At 46.9% G+C, this 17,039-nt stretch overlaps 1 protein-coding gene across 1 annotated transcript in view; it reads left to right on the top strand.

Annotated features, from left to right (window-relative positions):
* Window positions 1–3,094: 3,094 nt before the first annotated feature.
* Window positions 3,095–17,039, top strand: part of LOC147693175 (NXPE family member 1-like) — a 350,691-nt gene continuing 336,746 nt past the window's right edge. The window contains exon 1 of the mRNA XM_086939422.1: window positions 3,095–3,475. The gene's annotated coding sequence lies outside the window, so the exon portion shown is untranslated. The remainder of the gene's footprint in view (window positions 3,476–17,039) is intronic.

Raw genomic sequence — 17,039 nt, 5'->3', positions numbered from 1 at the left:
TGCGCTGTATGCTTCATGACTCTGCATAATGCTAGGGAGTTTTCTTACCGGGTTTGTCACATACATTAACATATCATCCGCATACAAGGATATGCGTTCGTCGAGCCCTGTCGTCCGCTCCGTTCGACATTTACAAGTTTTTGACACAGGGCAGAGCAGCGTGTCCCTTTGCTGCGCTGCGCTGTGTCAAAAGAAAGCATCAGGAATGCGCCCTGTCTATGGGATGCAGGGCGTTGCTGGCGTTTGTGCTGCCTTGTGTCAACGCAGGTACCCGTGCACCATCGTGAGGAAAAGCTTGTTTTTGTGCAGGGCGGGGCCCCTTCCTGCACCAAAACAATCAATGGAGGGGTTTTCCTCCATCTATGTGTGCTAATGAATGCAGCAAACTAGGAAAGAGGAAAAAAGATGTAGCTTTTTGACGCATTCCCAGGTCACAAGTCCTTGTAAATCTATCTGGAAATGCAGCCAAATCCATGGGAAAACCCACTCAACGCCCATGGAACGCCTCTTTGATGCAGAGTAAGGCAATGCAGCGACTTGCGCTCCTTCACCCTACTCCATATCTGAGAGGCATGAAAAGCCACGTAAAATAGCTTTGCGTGCCCTTGAAGACATCGGTCTGCACTCTGTGCTGCCGGTGTGTCAAAAACAGTAATGCTGCATTGGGCTTGTAAATAGGCCCCGTCCATCATCTCCTTGTGTTTGCTTTGTTCTCCCTAGGTTGGCAGGGTATGCCTAGACGTGGGTCCCTTGCTCACTTTGCCACTGGATTCAAGCAAGCCGGACTGAAGACGGCTGGAATGCCAGAAACCGGTCCTCGGAAGCTTGTTTCCGGTCCAGGGAAGACATGGCTTGGCAGTTCGGGCTGGACTGTTCCCATGAGGCACAGGGTCAGACTGATTTGCATATGGCCATGTTAAACTGGGGTGGTGGAGTGGGCTAAAGAACGGTGATGGATTAAACCCAGATCAGTTGACTGGGGGTGAGTGTCTGAAAAGTTTCCGCGCTCCGGCCATCATCTCTTTGCGTTGGATTTATTTATTCATTCCATTTATAGTGCACACTGTCACCATTTAGGTTTTCTGTCGCTAGGCCTAAATCTAGAAAAAAAGCAAGCTGCGATTGCCAGGGCAAGCTCGGGGATAATAGATTAAGCGGGAGAGAGCCGGGTCTTCGAGGGTTTCCGTAAGTGCGATGAGTGAGAGTGAGATCTCAGGGCAGCTGGTAAATCATTCCATAACTGAGCCGCTCTAAACATGGAGACCCCCTCCCCCCCGTCTTGTCTTTTAGGGTCTTTCAATGGAGATCAGTGAGTGGAAGGCATCTCTTTGGGGCACATCTGGGGCTCCAGCAGGCTTTGAGGCTGAGGAGGCTGTGAGGCTGAGGAGGCTGTGGAACTGTGGAGGCTGTGGAGGCTGAGGAGGCTGAGGAGGCTGTGGAGGCTGTGGATGCTGTGAGGCTGTGGAGGCTGTGATGCTGTGGAGGCAGAGGAGGCTGAGGAGGCTGAGGAGGCTGTGGAGGCTGTGGAGGCAGTGAGGCTGTGGAGGCTGTGATGCTGTGGAGGCTGAGGAGGCTGGGGAGGCTGTGGAGGCTGTGGAGGCTGTAAAGGCTGAGGAGGCTGTGGAGGCTGTGAGGCTGTGGAGGCTCTGAGGCTGTGGAGGCTGTGAGGCTGTGAGACTGTGGAGGCTGTGGAGGCGTTGAGGCTGTGAGGCTGTGGAGGCTGTGGAGGCTGTGAGGCTGTGGAGGCTGTGGAGGCTGAGGAGGCTGTGGAACTGTGGAGGCTGTGGAGGCTGAGGAGGCTGAGGAGGCTGTGGAGGCTGTGGAGGCTGTGAGGCTGTGGAGGCTGTGATGCTGTGGAGGCTGAGGAGGCTGGGGAGGCTGTGGAGGCTGTGGAGGCTGTGAAGGCTGAGGAGGCTGTGGAGGCTGTGAGGCTGTGGAGGCTCTGAGGCTGTGGAGGCTGTGAGGCTGTGAGACTGTGGAGGCTGTGGAGGCGTTGAGGCTGTGAGGCTGTGGAGGCTGTGGAGGGTGTGAGGCTGTGGAGGCTGTGGAGGCTGTGAGGCTGAGGAGGCTGTGGGGCTGTGGAGGCTTTGGAGGCTTAGGAGGCTGTGAGACTGAGGAGGCTGTGAGGCTGTGGAGGCTGTGAGGCTGTGGATGCTCTGAGGCTGAGGAGGCTGCGGAGGCTGAGGAGGCTGTGAGACTGAGGAGGCTGTGAGGCTGTGGAGGCTCTGAGGCTGAGGAGGCTGTGGAGGCTCTGAGGCTGAGGAGGCTGTGGAGGCTCTGAGGCTGAGGAGGCTGTGGAGGCTGAGGAGGCTCTGAGGCTGAGGAGGCTGAGGAGGCTCTGAGGCTGAGGAGGCTGTGAGGTTGTGAAGGCTGTGGAGGCTGTGAGGCTGAGGAGGCTGTGAGGCTGTCGAGGCTGTGGAGGCTGTGAGGCTTTGGAGGCTGTGAGGCTGCAGAGGCTGTGGAGGCTGTGAGGCTGTGGAAGCTGTGGAGGCTGTGGAGGCTGTGAGGCTGTGGAGGCTGTGGAGGCCGTGAGGCTGTGGAGGCTGTGGAGGCTGTGAGGCTGTGGAGGCTGTGGAGGCTGTGGGGCTGTAAAAGCTGTGGAGGCTGTGGAGGCTGTGAGGCTGTGAGGCTGTGGAGGCTGTGGAGGCTTTGGAGGCTGTGGAGGCTGTGAGGCTTTGGAGGCTGTGGAGGCTGTGAGGCTGTGGAGGCCGTGGAGGCTGTGGAGGCCGTGGAGGCTGTGAGGCTGTGGAGGCTGTGAGGCTGTGGAGGCTGGGGAGGCTGTGAGGATGTGGAGGCTGTGAGGCTGTGGAGGCTGTGGAGGCCGTGGAGGCTGTGAGGCTGAGGAGGATGTGAGGCTGTGGAGGCTGGGGAGGCTGTGAGGCTGTGGAGGCTGTGGAGGCCGTGGAGGCTGTGAGGCGTCCCGACCAGCCTGCCTGCTGCTTTAATTGACTGGGTCCGTTCTGCGCATCAGCATAGCTGACATGTTTCTCTTTGGGCGTTCATGAGTTTAATGAGTGGCCTCATAAAGATATTACAGGCACGTGGGTACTTCGCGGAACAGACAAGTTCACTCTAAACCAGTCCAGGAAGAGATATTGCTGTGTGTGTTAATGACAGAAACGGCCTATATCTGCCCACGATATCTAAGTGCGGCGGTTTCAGGGCGTCTTAGGGTGTCTTTAGCTAGTGACGTGTCTCCGGCTTCGTGAAAGCAGGGACCAGGGCCCCCGGTCCAAGGCTCACAGAGGGATGGGGAGGGCACTGCCAGGCCGAGCGGCGAGCGGCTGACACCACAGGCCGTGAGGGATTCACAGCTCGCACGGATTGTGGGATTCGCCCTTCTTGGCTTCAACTTCCAGGCGAAGCAACAGAAGCCGCCTCTGATGCCCGGATGGAAGCACCTCTCAGGCCTCCCCTTCGATAAACCTTTGCCTCGTCCAGAGCCGCGCTACCTCCGCACTTCAAGGGCTGACAGGTATTTACAGGGGTTGTTTTGTTCGGGCTCAGCGTAGAGTGTCTCCTTCTTGCATCTGTAGACATAAGAATGCATTCAACTTCGAGGCCCTCGTTGCCTGCTGTCTGACGCTGTCTGACGCCTGCTCAGGGATGTGGGGGCCTTAAATACCCTCCCCCCCCACACCCCCCTCCCCGCAGGCAGATACCCACCTGCTCCACTGCAAAGGGCTGTTTCAACACCATCTGGGAATCTGAACTGAATCTTTGTGGGGGTGGTTGCTAAAGCTGACGATGGACAGAGTGCGCTGTACACAGCACTGAAACAATGCATACATTACAGGAAGGGACGTAAACAATGCATACAATACAGGAAGGGACTGAAACAATGCATACATTACAGGAAGGGACGTAAACAATGCATACATCACAGGAGGGGACGTAAACAATGCATACAATACAGGAAAGGACGTAAACAATGCATACATTACAGGAAGGGATGTAAACAATGCATACAATACAGGAAGGGACTGAAACAATGCATACATTACAGGAGGGGACTGAAACAATGCATACAATACAGGAAAGGACTGAAACAATGCATACATTACAGGAAGGGACGTAAACAATGCATACATTACAGGAAGGGACGTAAACAATGCATACATTACAGGAAGGGATGTAAACAATGCATACAATACAGGAAGGGACTGAAACAATGCATACATTACAGGAGGGGACGTAAACAATGCATACAATACAGGAAGGGACTGAAACAATGCATACATTACAGGAAGGGACGTAAACAATGCATACATTACAGGAAGGGATGTAAACAATGCATACAATACAGGAAGGGACTGAAACAATGCATACATTACAGGAAGGACGTAAACAATGCATACAATACAGGAAAGGACTGAAACAATGCATACATTACAGGAAGGGACGTAAACAATGCATACATTACAGGAAGGGATGTAAACAATGCATACAATACAGGAAGGGACTGAAACAATGCATACATTACAGGAAGGGACGTAAACAATGCATACAATACAGGAAAGGACTGAAACAATGCATACATTACAGGAAGGGACTGAAACAATGCATACATTACAGGAGGGGACTGAAACAATGCATACATTACAGATAGGGACTGAAACAATGCATACATTACAGATAGGGACTGAAACAATGCATACATTACAGGAGGGGACTGAAACAATGCATACATTACAGGAGGAGACTGAAACAATGCATACATTACAGATAGGGACTGAAACAATGCATACATTACAGGAGGGGACTGAAACAATGCATACATTACAGGAGGGGACTGAAACAATGCATACATTACAGGTGGGGACTGAAACAATGCATACATTACAGATGGAGACTGAAACATTGCATACATTACAGGAGGGGACTGAAACAATGCATACATTACAGATGGAGACTGAAACAATGCATACATTACAGATGGAGACTGAAACAATGCATACATTACAGATAGGGACTGAAACAATGCATACATTACAGGAGGGGACTGAAACAATGCATACATTACAGGAGGGGACTGAAACAATGCATACATTACAGGAAGGGACGTAAACAATGCATACATTACAGGCGGAGACTGAAACATCATTGCATACATTACAGGAAAGGACTGAAACAATGCATACATTACAGGAGGGGACTGAAACAATGCATACATTAGAGATAGGGACTGAAACAATGCATACATTACAGGAGGGGACTGAAACAATGCATACATTACAGGAGGGGACTGAACCAATGCATACATTACAGGAGGGGACTGAAACAATGCATACATTACAGATAGGGACTGAAACAATGCATACATTACAGGAGGGGACTGAAACAATGCATACATTACAGATAGGGACTGAAACAATGCATACATTACAGGAGGGGACTGAAACAATGCATACATTACAGGAGGGGACTGAAACAATGCATACATTACAGGAGGGGACTGAAACAATGCATACATTACAGATAGGGACTGAAACAATGCATACATTACAGGAGGGGACTGAAACAATGCATACATTACAGGAGGGGACTGAAACAATGCATACATTACAGGAAGGGACGTAAACAATGCATACATTACAGGAGGGGACTGAAACATCATTGCATACATTACAGGAAGGGACTGAAACAATGCATACATTACAGGAGGGGACTGAAACAATGCATACATTACAGGAAGGGACGTGAACAATGCATACATTACAGGCGGGGACTGAAACATCATTGCATACATTACAGGAAGGGACTGAAACAATGTATACATTACAGATGGGGACGTAAACAATGCAAACATTACAGATGGAGACTGAAACATTGCATACATTACAGGAAGGGACTGAAACAATGCATACATTACAGGAGGGGACTGAAACAATGCATACATTACAGGAGGAGACTGAAACAATGCATACATTACAGGAAGGGACGTAAACAATGCATACATTACAGGGGGGGGCCTGAAACATCATTGCATACATTACAGGAAGGGACTGAAACAATGCATACATTACAGGAGGGGACTGAAACAATGCATACATTACAGATGGGGACTGAAACAATGCATACATTACAGGAGGGGACTGAAACAATGCATACATTACAGGAGGGGAATGAAACAATGAATACATTACAGATGGGGACTGAAACAATGCAAACATTACAGATGGAGACTGAAACAATGCATACATTACAGATAGGGACTGAAACAATGCATACATTACAGATGGAGACTGAAACAATGCATACATTATAGATAGAGACTGAAACAATGCATACATTACAGATGGGGACGTAAACAATGCAAACATTACAGATGGGGACTGAAACAATTCATACATTACAGATGGGGACGTAAACAATGCAAACATTACAGATGGGGACTGAAACAATGCAAACATTACAGATGGGGACTGAAACAATGCATACATTACAGGAGGGGACTGAAACAATGCATACATTACAGATGGAGACTGAAACAATGCATACATTACAGATGGAGACTGAAACATTGCATACATTACAGGAAGGGACTGAAACAATGCATACATTACAGGAGGGGACTGAAACAATGCATACATTACAGGAGGGGACTGAAACAATGCATACATTACAGATAGGGGCTGACACAATGCATACATTACAGGAGGGGACTGAAACAATGCATACATTACCGGAAGGGACGTAAACAATGCATACATTACAGGCGGGGACTGAAACATTATTGCATACATTCCAGGAAGAGACTGAAACAATGCATACATTACAGGAGGGGACTGAAACAATGCATACATTACAGATGGGGACTGAAACAATGCATACATTACAGGAGGGGACTGAAACAATGCATACATTACAGGAGGGGACTGAAACAATGAATACATTACAGATGGGGACTGAAACAATGCAAACATTACAGATGGAGACTGAAACAATGCATACATTACAGATGGGGGCGTAAACAATGCAAACATTACAGATGGGGACTGAAACAATTCATACATTACAGGAGGGGACTGAAACAATGCATACATTACAGATGGAGACTGAAACAATGCATACATTACAGATGGGGACTGAAACAATGCATACATTACAGGAGGGACTGAAACAATGCAAACATTACAGGAGGGGACGTAAACAATGCATACATTACAGATGAGGACTGAAACAATGCATACATTACAGATGGGACTGAAACAATGCATACATTACAGATGGGGACGTAAACAATGCAAACATTACAGATGGAGACTGAAACAATGCAAACATTACAGATGGGGACTGAAACAATGCATACATTACAGATGGAGACTGAACCAATGCATACATTACAGATGGAGACTGAAACAATGCATACATTACAGGAGGGACTGAAACAATGCAAACATTACAGGAGGGGACGTAAACAATGCATACATTACAGATGAGGACTGAAACAATGCATACATTACAGATGGGACTGAAACAATGCATACATTACAGATGAGGACTGAAACAATGCAAACATTACAGATGGGGACGTAAACAATGCATACATTACAGATGGAGACTGAAACAATGCAAACATTACAGATGGGGACTGAAACAATGCATACATTACAGATGGGGACATAAACAATGCAAACATTACAGATGGAGACTGAAACAATGCAAACATTACAGATGGGGACTGAAACAATGCATACATTACAGATGGGGACTGAAACAATGCATACATTACAGGAGGGGACTGAAACAATGCAAACATTACAGATGGGGACTGAAACAATGCAAACATTACAGATGGGGACTGAAACAATGCATACATTACAGATGGGGACGTAAACAATGCAAACATTACAGATGGAGACTGAAACAATGCAAACATTACAGATGGGGACGTAAACTATGAATACATTACAGATGGAGACTGAAACAATGCATACATTACAGGCGGGGACTTAAACAATGCATACATTACAGACGGGGACTGAAACAATGCATACATTACAGATGGAGACTGAAACAATGCATACATTACAGATGGGACTGAAACAATGCATACATTACAGATGGGGACTGAAACAATGCATACATTACAGGAGGGAACTGAAACAATGCAAACATTACAGGAGGGGATTGAAACAATGCAAACATTACAGATGGGGACTGAAACAATGCATACATTACAGATGGGGACTGAAACAATGCATACATTACAGATGGAACTGAAACAATGCATACATTACAGAAGGGGACTGAAACAATGCATACATTACAGATAGGGAATGAAACAATGCATACATTACAGATGGGGACTGAAACAATGCATACATTACAGGAGGGGATTGAAACAATGCAAACATTACAGGAGGGGACGTAAACAATGCATACATTACAGATGGGGACTGAAACAATGCATACATTACAGGAGGGGATTGAAACAATGCAAACATTACAGGAGGGGACGTAAACAATGCAAACATTACAGGAGGGGGTTGAAACAATGCAAACATTACAGGAGGGGACTGAAACAATGCAAACATTACAGGAGGGGACTGAAACAATGCATACATTACAGGAGGGGACTGAAACAATGCATACATTACAGAAGGGGACTGAAACAATGCATACATTACAGATAGGGAATGAAACAATGCATACATTACAGGCGGGGACTGAAACAATGCATACATTACAGGCGGGGACTGAAGCAATGTATACAGTCTGAAACAATGCATACATTACAGGCGGGGACTGAAACAATGCATACATTACAGGCGGGGACTGAAACAATGCATACAGTCTGAAACAATGCATACATTACAGGCGGGGACTGAAACAATGCATACATTACAGATGGGGACTGAAGCATGGTTTTAGGTCGAGCATTCGAGACGGCTTGTATATACTTTAGTATATACTTATATGTGTATGTACTTTGTGGACTCTGGAGATCAGCTCTAGGACTTGTCTGCTTTCACTTAGGGACTTTTTTTGTTTGTTTACCTGCCTCTATTGAACTTTCTTGATCGAACACGACCAGTAGAGGTCAGTAAAATGCCAGAATCACTTTAGCATTTTCTAGATTCCAGTCCATAGAAATGTCTTCCACGAGCACCCGTAGACAATATTTTTTTCAAATCTTGTATTTTCAGTGATATGACCACCGAAGGCCCTGATTTTATTTTAAAAACAGAGGTTTGGACCATACCATTTCCCGCTGTAAGGCAATATTTCTCTCCATGTGTTCCCATACCTGGCGTGACACGCAGTTTGATGCTTACTTTCCCTCCATGTTAAAGAACAGTAGATGGTTCAGCCCCCAGGCTAATGTGCTGCACAGCTAAATACATATAAGGTCCCAAAGGCGAGACCGATTGCATTGAAAATGCTTGTTTTTATAGATACCAAGGGATGACAGCATGCCAACTTTTAAGGTCGAGCACCAGTGCGCATGCGCTGTCTGCAAGACCTGCTGTCATCTCTCTAATATAGAGTGTAAACCCACCTTCTGCTTTAATTGGGTCACTCTTGCATCACTTGCATATTCTGGCTCCTCATTGGTGGCGCTCCGGACCCTCACTTCTGTTTTCTTTAGGTGAGGAGCACCAGCCAACTACAGTTACCTTACGCTGTAGTTGTTCATGAGGTTCTTTGGGGACTAGGGGGCATATGTACAATCCCCTATCACCACCATGTCACTTTTACCCACGTTGTGGTTGCGATAGGGGCTGCGCCTTATGTACAAAACAGCATTAAGCCACTTAACGTGGCTTAGCACTGCCTTGTACATAAGGCCCCCTTTCACTTTGTGATTAGCATAAAAGGGGTGGGGCAGTGGGTGTTGCGGTGGGCGTTCCACCGCAACACCCATTCATTTTGACGCTGCCCCTATGTGCAAGAATGGCGCACATAGGAGGCAGCGCCAAAAATAAGACCAGGAAAAAACTGGTCCTGAGTTGGCGAAATGAGGAGATATGCATTATTTCTCCTCATTTTTGCTTTTTCCATACTCTTGCTGGCCTCAAGCTTGCGGTTACGCGTGGATGCACGCGCACAGCCGCCATCTGCTCGTCATGGCTCATTAACTCTCTTGTCATGCACAACCCCCCCCCCCCTCTTCCTCATTAAGCATGAGATCACTTTCACTTTTGCGACCGCGTCACTTTCACGGCCAATGCTTGTTTATACGTGCTGCTTGAAGGATTTCTTTTAGCCGTTTAACCAATGGTTAAGTGATATGCATTTATAAGAACAGATTTACTGGAGTTAATTATTTTATTGTACCTTGTAAACCTGCCTGCGCCCAGAGTCCTAATGTACATGTTATGCAAATACATCTTGCTCAAATCGGCACCGCTGCGACACTCCATTTTGTAACTGTTGGTATGCTCTTGCAATCTTCTTAGAGGCTTTGATTCAACCAGGACTGTTTCGATCACTGTATTGCACAACAGCATAATATACTGGAGTGTGTTGTGTTTCTAACCTACTCGGCAGAGAATACCCGCGGCTGACTCAAGCCATCATTTAAAAACCTAGAACTTTGTTGACACGTTCTCAATTACATGATCAGAGGCGCACAGTAACGCGCATTCCTCGCATCGCTCGCGGGCCTCCAGAGCGCGTCTCGCGGCCGCGGGTCTTGTTTTTCAAGCTACCTGTAAACTCTTGATAGTCCCTGCAGTTTTGCTGGCATTGTTCTTCTTTGCCTGCCATCCCTATTTATTCAACACTGTTTTAAATTCAATATTAGTAGAATTACTGAACTCACAATTTTAGTGAGAGTAAAGTATTTCAGTTCTGGTTTGTTGAGCAGATGAAACTTTCGGCACCCCTCTGGCATTTGGTTCCGTGGCCTTCGGTACGGTGCCCCACCAATTACTTCTTGCCCGCCTCTCAAATATTGGCATCGCTAGCTCCGCCTGGGACTGGATGAAATCCTTTTTGGAAGAGCGAACCCAGCAGGTTAGGATGCCTCCTTTTTCATCGACTGGCAAGAATATGTCCACTGGAGTCCCTCAGGGCTCTACTTTGAGCCCTCTGCTCTTTAATATCTATTTGACTCCTCTGATTTTTCTGGCGGAGAAACTGGGTGCAAAAATAATCGCATATACTGGTGACACCCAGCTCCTATTTACCTGGAAGGACTCCGACCCGTCGACAGAAATTGCCCAGAATGGTCTCTCGTCAGTGTCTAAGTGGTTGGCCCATGCCCAACTGAAATGCAACGAGGACAAGTCCGAGGTCCTTCTATATGGTCAGTTTCCACCCACCTTCAGAGAAACTCTATGGCCTCCAGACTTCCCTCGGCCTACTTCAGAGGGTGCTCCAGCAAAGAACTTGGGGGTCTGGTTTTGTGAGGACCTGCGGTTTGGGGTGCAAATTAAGAAACTCACTGGAGTTTGCTTTGGCACCCTCAAGTCATTAAGAAGGTTCTTCCCCTTGCTTCCAAGGCCGGCCAACGAAAAGGTTGTTCGTGCTCCCATTCTCTCCTGTATCGATTATGCCATTGCTCTGTATATGGGTATTCCTGGATATTTACAAAAAAACTACTGACCATGCAGAATGCCGCGGCTAGACTTCTGTTCAACATCTCTGCAAGATCTAGCGTAAAACAGCATTTTCGCGATTTGCATTGGCTGCCTGTGGCTCAGAGAGCGCAATTTAAAACTCTTACTCTGGCACATAGAGCCCTACACGTCAATTAAGTTTGGAGGTGTCTTTGAAGGAGGCGAGCTTTGAGGTCAGTTTCGAAGGCCTGGGAGGAGGTGGTGGTCCGGAGCTGAGGCGGAAGTGACTTCCATATTCTCACTGCGTTGCCTGAAAAGGATTGGGCCATTGTTCTTTCCTTCTTGAAAGTGGGAGGTTCAAGCAGTAGATTTTCCGCATTTCGTGATGGTCTAGAGCTTTCGGAGAGTTTCAGTTTATTCGCCAGGTAGCGAGGAGAGGAGGAGTGCAAGGCTTTGTGGGTGATACAAGCGGTCTTGTAGATAGCTCTAGCCTCGATGGGAAGCCAGCGGAGGGTGGATAACATCGGTGTGATGTGGTCGCTTCTTTTGGCCCCATAAAAGCTGCTGAATGGAGAACAGACTTAAGGGGGGACAGGTGGGATTTGGGGAGGCCAGTAAGAAGAGAATTGCAGTAGTCCAGTCTGGAGAGAACCAGCGATTGGACCAGGGTTTTGAGGTCTTGCTCAGGGAAGAAGCGACGAATCCCCCAAAGAAGGCGCAGTTGGTATCGAGCAGGCTTTGCAATGGAATTGATATGGGAGAGTAGATTGAGTTTTGTGTCGAGTATGACACCAAGGGATTTTGCGCTGTCGACAATGATGGGTTTATTGTTAAGTAGATTCGACTGATCCATCCATGATTGAACCGGGGGAGGAGAAAGTGAGGAGGAGAGGAGGAGGAGTTCAGTTTTGGAGGGATTGAGAATCAGTTGATGAGTTGACATCCAGTTTTGAATGGAGTCGAGAGTAGAGCTTAGGAAGGAGAGATTGTGAGTGAAGGCAACCTTGAGGAAGATTTGAGTGTCGTCTGCGTAGAGATGATAGTTGACCCCAGATTTACTTACTTTCCCAATGGTTCTAAATAGATATTGAACAAAGTGGGTGCAAGGATTGAACATTGAGGGATTCCTTGACCTACCGCCAATGAAGACGAAAGACTGTTCTCTATTTTGATCATTTGGAATCTATCAGAGAGGAAGGAAGCAAACCATTTAAGCACAGTGGCTTTCATGCCCATTCTCTGTTGAAGAGTGTTGAGGAGGGTGTTGTGATTGACAGTGTCAAAGGCTGCAGAAAGGTCAAGGAGAATAAGAAGACAAGACCCCCCCCCCCCCCGGAATGGAGTATCCGCAGCGTGTCATCAATCACTTGCAGCAGGGCTGTTTCAGTGCTGCAGTTTTGAATGAAGCCGGACTGGATCCATGAACTTCTCCAGGGCTTGGGTAAGGAAAGCAGTCCACCAATATAACAATTCTTAACGGGGGAAAAGGGGGTGTGTTTGGGTGAATAGCGCTTGTGTTTTCAGATGATCCTCGTTAATTGCTTGCAAACTAACAAGGATCGGCTCAAAACACAAGCGCTGATCCTCGCCCCTCCCTTCTAGCCCCTCTCTCCTGGTTTACTTTATTTTGTAACTGTCACTCCTCACACTATAAAGTTTTCAATGTGCAGTACATTTGCGCGGGAACCAGAAATAAAGTTGCGTCTAGTATTTTCGTACTCACTACTTTAATTCCATCGCATTAATGCGATCGAGGAAAACATGTTGCATCTTTGGCGCTATTGCTTGGTTAGAGACAGACATTTACCGCAGAGCTGCGGCGATTTTTACCGCAAATAAACCTTGGTATTACCAAGGTTTATCGCAAATGCGATAAAAATCGGCCGCAATGCATGAATATCGCTGAAAAGTCTGCGATATTCATGCATTACCGAGCTAATGCTCTTAGCCATGTTATCCACCTCCCATTGGATAACATGGCTAAGAACTGCTCAGGGCAGGTGTTAGCTTTTGGAGATATTCGCGCTTAGCGCGAATATCTCCAAAAGTTGGTAATAGGAGATAGCGATGTTAGCGACTGTTTCCAGTCGCTAACATCTTGGCACGCCCACTTTGCATGTCATTAGTGATAAATATCACTGACATGCAAAGTGGGGCCCAAGATTTATTTTATTTTATTTATTTTATTTTGAAAGTTTTATATAGCGCGAACAAGATCTTTGCAGATATCAGAGCGCTTTACACGGCTGGGAATGCCAGCAAGAGAGTGGGGTTACACATAAGTAGAACAGCACATCAATAATACAAATATAACAGTTAAATGTGTGCATAGATAGTCAGTAGCGTCAATAATACAGGTGAGATACATAGTCATAAAGTTCGAACAAAGTAATACAGGTCGGAGTAGGGTCTGTCCAAATCCACGTTAATAGGTCAAGTGTATTTGGCCATAAAAATAGCTTTTACTTCTTTCTTAAAGAGTGTGCAGGAGGAGATGAGCCTGGTTTCAGGAGGGAGTGAGTTCCAGATCCTGGGTGCCATTCCTGAGAAAGAGCGTTTATAGGTTTTTACCTTCCGGAATCTTCGAGGTTTTAGCAGAAGATTGTCTGTGCCTCTAGTGTTTCTAGAGCCGCCAGAGATTGACAGCTTCTGAGTGAGGTATCTGGGGGAGCTCCGATGTAGAGCCTTGTGTGTCATGCAGGCGATTTTCAGATGTATTCTGGCTTCAAAAGGCAGCCAGTCCTGTGTTTTCAGATCAGGGGTGATGTGCGAGTGTTTTTTTGATCCAGTGATGAGTCTGGCTGCAGCGTCTAGAGAGGCTCTTAGGGGTGCAATGCTGGTTAACGGGAGACCGCAGAGGGCGGTGCTGCCGTATTCAATTCGCGGGATTACTAGAGCTTGAACTGCAGTTTGGAAGTCTTTGGCTGGTAGGAAGGGTTTAAGTTTCCTCAGTGTATTGATTTGGAAGTTCGCTCCCTTAGTAGCCTTGCTGATATGATGCTGCATGTTAAGGTTGGAGTCGAGGGTTATGCCTAAAGATTTCGCTGAGTCCACTATGATGGATTGGACATTGAGTGCAGTTAACTGTTTAAGCCAGGTTTGCATGATGGGGATCTTCGCGGGAGGTGTGATCAGCAGGAATTCTGTTTTCAGAGCATTGAGTTTGAGATGATTATCAGCAGGCCAGGATTGGGTGCTTCTGATCGTAGAGTTCAGTTGTAAAATGTCGTTGGGGGATTGTAATTTGAGATATAGTTGGGTGTCACCTGCGTACATGTGAAAAAGTACATTGGATGCTTGAAGCAAGGTGGTGAGAGGTTCCATAACTAGGTTGAACAGGGTTGGTGATAGGGAGGATCCTTGGGGGACGCCTAACGACACAGGTATTGGAGAGGACATCAGGTTGTTACTCTTGAATTTCTGCGACCTGTTGTGTAAAAAGGAGGTGCACTACTTGAGAACAGTCCCAGAAAGACCCATTCTTGTGCTCAAAAGATCGAGTAACTTCTCATATTTGACAGTGTCGAATGCCGAAGAGAGATCAAGCAGGATGAGGAGGCAGGTATCACCTTGATCTAGGATTTGAAGGGCGTCGTCAATTATGTGAGTCATAGCAGTTTCAGTGCTGTGTCCTGCTCGGAAGCCTGATTGATGCGGGTTGAGGAGATCAAACAGGTCGATATGTTTAGTCAGTTGTAGTTGAGCGCATTTTTCCAATAATTTGGCGAGAGTGGGAATATTGGTAATGGGACGGTAGTTGTTTAGGTCGGATGGGTCGGCAGTAGGTTTCTTTAGCAAAGGTGTGACTTGTCCAACTTTGAGGGAGTCAGGGATGGTTCCTTCTTGGAGCGAGCTGTTGATGATTTTAGTCCAGAGAGGAAGGAGCAGTGGGATGAAATCTTTGACAGCGTTAGCAGGGAGGGGATCCGTGAGGTGATTGGAAGGTTTCAAGGTGTTGAGCAGTTTGCCTATTTCTTCTTCGGAGTAGGTTTCAAAGGTTGACCATGTTGCATTGTTTTTAGGTTCGGTGGGTGTTATGCAGTTGAGTGTGTTGTGGAGTCTTGCGTCAGCGCGGAGATCATTCTTTATGTTGTCAGTTTTTTGAGTAAAGAAAGTGGCGAAGTCTTCACAGGAGGGTGCTTCGTGCATGGTACTGAGAGGTTGGGGTTGTTCCTTGGCTTGTGTTCTGATTAACTCAAACAGTTTTCTAGGGCGATTTTTTGCTTGGTCGAGCTGGAGACTGAAGAAGTTTGCTTTTGAGCGCTTTATTTTCCTGAAGTAGGCGTTTCTCTTTTTCTTCAGGGTTTTCAGGTGTAGTGCAGAGGGAGCTGTCCTCCAGGTGCGCTCGCCAATCTCATGGCTCGTCTATCTTCATTGAGACTCCCGTTGTACCATGGGTTGGAGATTTTAGCGGAGATCCTTTTTAGCTGCATGGGAGCAGCCTCATTAATTATTGAGGTCACGGCGCTAAAATAGTGGTCAGTCAGGGATTGGACATCTGTAACGCCCGTAGGGGGGAGTAGTTTGGTCGCGACTGTTCGGGGGTAAGGATAGTGGATTGAGTTTTTTCAGGTCTCTTTTCCAGACTTTAGGTCTGGTGGGTTGAACCGAATTGAGTTTGACTTTTTCATTGATGTGAAATGTAACAATATGATGGTCTGACCAGTCACAGGGATGAATAGTCTCAAGTTGAGTAGCGCCCTCTTTGGCGATGATAAGGTCGAGGATAGAGCCTTTCTCGTGGGTCGGGCTGTTGCATAATTGTGTGAGGTCCAGGGCGCTGAGGAAGCTTTTAAGACTATTTACCACCACATCGTTAAGATCGTTCCAATGGAGGTTGAAGTCACCCAGGTATATTTGGGTGATCTGTCGACCTGCGTTGGTTGAAATCAGGTCCATCAAGATGATCGCTATCTCCTTCTAGCTGTCGCTAACTGGTGTTAGCGACAGCTAGGTAATAGGGAGATAATTTTATCTCCGCTTTCTTGGCTTTTAAAGCAAAAAAAGCGGAGATAAACCCCCTTGATAATATGCCCCAAGCTTCCTCTGTGAGTTGCACTCATTCTCACGTTTGGTAAAAATGCAAAGTCCGCTGGGTGTCCACAATAAGTACGTCCTGGTGGACAGCCAAAGATATGTTCAGATAAGGACACAGTTGGTTTACTCATGAGGTCCAATCAACACTGAAATGAGTGGTCCTGTAGATATATCCTGCCTGAAGAAGACTCCAGGGTCACCAGAGAGGGCATATCTGGGGTCCTTTTCTATCGTAGACACAGCAGTAGAACGCCTTTCGCTACCCCTGGATTGCACCAGTGATCGGGGTGTCTTGTAATGCCATTCAGGCACACCATGCGGACTCCCGCCACCATTTACTAGAAACAACTTGACGCCATTGACAAGACTGCCCTGTTAACTGCAAAGAAAGTGAGTATTTTAAACACCAGTGCATAATTCCAGGCACATTACAAATACTGGCATACAGGTGTGATTAAACCCCTTTCTAATGATCTCTCTGCAGTAGGCAAC

The sequence above is a fragment of the Lissotriton vulgaris genome, chromosome 9 (genome assembly GCF_964263255.1).
Source record: "Lissotriton vulgaris chromosome 9, aLisVul1.2, whole genome shotgun sequence".
Lineage (NCBI taxonomy): Eukaryota > Metazoa > Chordata > Amphibia > Caudata > Salamandridae > Lissotriton > Lissotriton vulgaris.
This window is presented reverse-complemented; position numbering and strand designations above follow the sequence as displayed.